This window comes from Buceros rhinoceros, unplaced genomic scaffold (assembly GCF_000710305.1).
Source record: "Buceros rhinoceros silvestris isolate BGI_N320 unplaced genomic scaffold, ASM71030v1 scaffold12470, whole genome shotgun sequence".
Taxonomy (NCBI): domain Eukaryota; kingdom Metazoa; phylum Chordata; class Aves; order Bucerotiformes; family Bucerotidae; genus Buceros; species Buceros rhinoceros.
The window spans coordinates 30,543-33,525 of NW_010391490.1; positions in this window are offsets into that span (position 1 = coordinate 30,543).

The window sequence follows — 2,983 nt, forward strand, 5'->3', positions numbered from 1 at the left end:
GGACTTTCGAGATGCACCTGTGCCGGTGGAGGGTGAAAGATGAAGATGGGTAGGTACCAGGAGCCTCCAAAGCCGCTGCTTCTGAGATTTTGAGGAAAAATAGCAGTTCTTTTTCCCCCCTTTTCCCAGCTTTTCAAGCCTTTTTGCTTCCACTTTTGAACTTTAAGGAATTTGACTTTAAAATAAATAATACAGGGAAGGAAGTAAAGTTATTTCACCTCTAACTCCTCGAATGCCTGTATTTCAGAATTCAGGCAGCTATGTGTTCTGCTGCAGGAAGGATACAGTCCCTTGAAATACAAAGATTTTCATTTTTCTATTCATCCAGAGATGTTTTGCTCTGGACCGTAACTATACAGGTTTTATTCTTGTGCGTCTATGTGAAGTTGAAGATGTCGTAAACTTTAATAAAACCGGTGCAGTCCAGTACTTCTTGGAGCTTATACCCTTCTTGGACATGGAGATTCTGGTCTTGAAAAGAGACTTACTAATATCCACCAAAATTTATCCTCAGAGAATGATTTTTTTCTCTAGTCTCTTGATCCAGTCATGCAATATATTTATATATATGTTTATATACACATATATATTTGTAATGTTTGTGCTGAAATTGATGCTTTCTCCCATTGTTGAGGCTCTCCACTGCTGTTCCATGCTGATACTGCCCTCTTGCTGCTCCAGGGCCTTGGACACACCTCAGCTGCAAACACAGTAGCCCCAGAGCTGTGCTCAGCAGCCTGGAGCAACCCCACAGCCTTTTTAAGATCAAAGCTGTGCTTGAAATCAGCTGGGGCAGGGCAAGAGTAAAAGGGTTGGATTTCTCTAATTTTATTCATCTCTCCTTTGGCAAATATGGTTTTCCTCTAAGGTTAGCCTTGATGCTGTTAATGATGCCTTGGACTCACTATGTTGAGTCAGTCCAAATACACATATCTGATTTTTCACCACTGAAAAATGAAGATTTATTATATACGAGTATAAAACCGTGTCCTAAAAGGTAAAGTTAATCTCACTCCTCTGTGTAATTACGAGTTAGCTAGTATCCAGTATACTGCAAAGCTCAAAAGACTTTTGTAGACTAAACCTCAAGGTTTTCCTTAGCTTTCACATTCAGAATCTCTTTTTCAGGAATAATCTTTCACTCAAGAGTGACAGTGACCCTGGATGTCCTAAACTCTTATCTGTAGAAGACGTTTCACTTCAGCAGTGTGTTAAATGTCACCTCAGGCAACTTGAAAAATCTCTGTGTCCACATTGCGTGTCGTTTTAAACTCAAATGTTTGGCTCTACAAGTACAAACGACTGTTCCTAACAATTTTCAAGGACTGAAAATGTGACCCACCTGTAGAAACACAGGCTGAAAGGTCTGCCTTAAGTAAGTCCTGAAGGATTGAAGTAGCTTTATAAAAAAACACTTGTAATCATGGAGTGCAAACAAAAACTACTACAAAAGGCACACACGTTTAGGCCAGTTTATCAAAAACTACACAGCATACATTTTACACTGTAGGTAGCTATTACACTGGGGATATCACTGTCTGGTTGGTATAAATTCAAATTCCTCCCTACTACAAAGTTAATATGTATTGATTTTCCATTTTCAAATTAATATCCATGTACTTTTCCTCCCATCATTCTGCATTTTTGTCTCTGACACCACAATTTCCTTCATAAAAATAATATTTTCTGATGATTTTCATCCTTACTCTGGCTGTGAAAATGTCAATATCTGGAAAGCACGTCCACAGGGAGGGAGCCAGGCTGCTGATGCAGGAAGGACATGAGGGAGAAGGGATCAAAACATAGCTTTTCCCAATTGTATCTGTTTCCGTAAAGCATCTTCCACTGGTCGCTGTCACTGCTGGCACAGTGCAAGCAGACAGACCTTTGCCCTAACACATTGCAGATTCTCTCATGTAGATGCCTCACGAAGATGGTTTCTGCAAGACTCAGTGGACTGTAATTGATTTGGTACTATGATTAATGACTCTGTCCTGGATTTAGGATTCTCTTTATAGCCTGAAAGCTTGAGAAAATCAGCATGACCTGCTCAGACTGCTGAGAGGAAAACATCTTTATTTTCCCCAAAAGCAAGGGGGAATTCATTCCTGGACTATCAGGCACTTTCAAGCTGCAAATAGCAGTCTGGCCACAGCATGGTTTGAAATACAACAAAGTCCAGGGGTTCTGTTAACAGAGTACACATCCCTGTTGACACGCTCTTTTGGGGGACATGGGGCTTAGTTCCTGCCTGGCACTTGCACCTCTCAGCTGCCTTACACTGCAGGTAACGCAGGTACAACATCACCTCTGCAGCCACGTGAAGCTGGGAGCTGCCTCCTCTCTCACAGGAGTTTCACACGGACTCCGGTCGCGGGCCCTGTTACCCTGCCAATCCTTGGTCAGGATTTGAGCATATCTGAAAGCTGCCATGGTTTAAGATGAGCAAGCTGCAGTGGAAGAACAGGTACAGCTTTCACAATCAAAGGGATCCTTCATTCAGCAAGCAAACAGCACTGCCAGCAACATCTGCTGCTTTTTTCCCCTTTTCTAAGCTTATTAAAAGAAAATATATTGATAAATATGTGGTACATGGGGGAGCCCAAGGTTTGTTTTAACCCTGAAGAGAGCAGCCCATTGCCTTTGCAATTAAAGCTTTCATCACCTACTTAGAAAAGTCACTGTTTTTTACACCTGTGAAGGAACAAGGCCCTTAGTAAACACAAAATCATTGCCCGGGTCTGCTGCAGATCTTTGCGTACGAACTCTACCAACCCTCTGTGTTTCTTTTTCCCCTGCCATGTATGAACTTTATGTATATTTATCAACCAAAACACTGTAGTCTAAGAAAGAGAACTACAATTCTTGTTTCCTGTTCTCCTGCTGCTGGAGACAAACAGTCCTTTTATTTCCTTTCCTAAGCTGATTCTCTTCTGTCTTAAAGGAATAAGGACTTTCACTGTCATGGGTCTTCTCATCACTA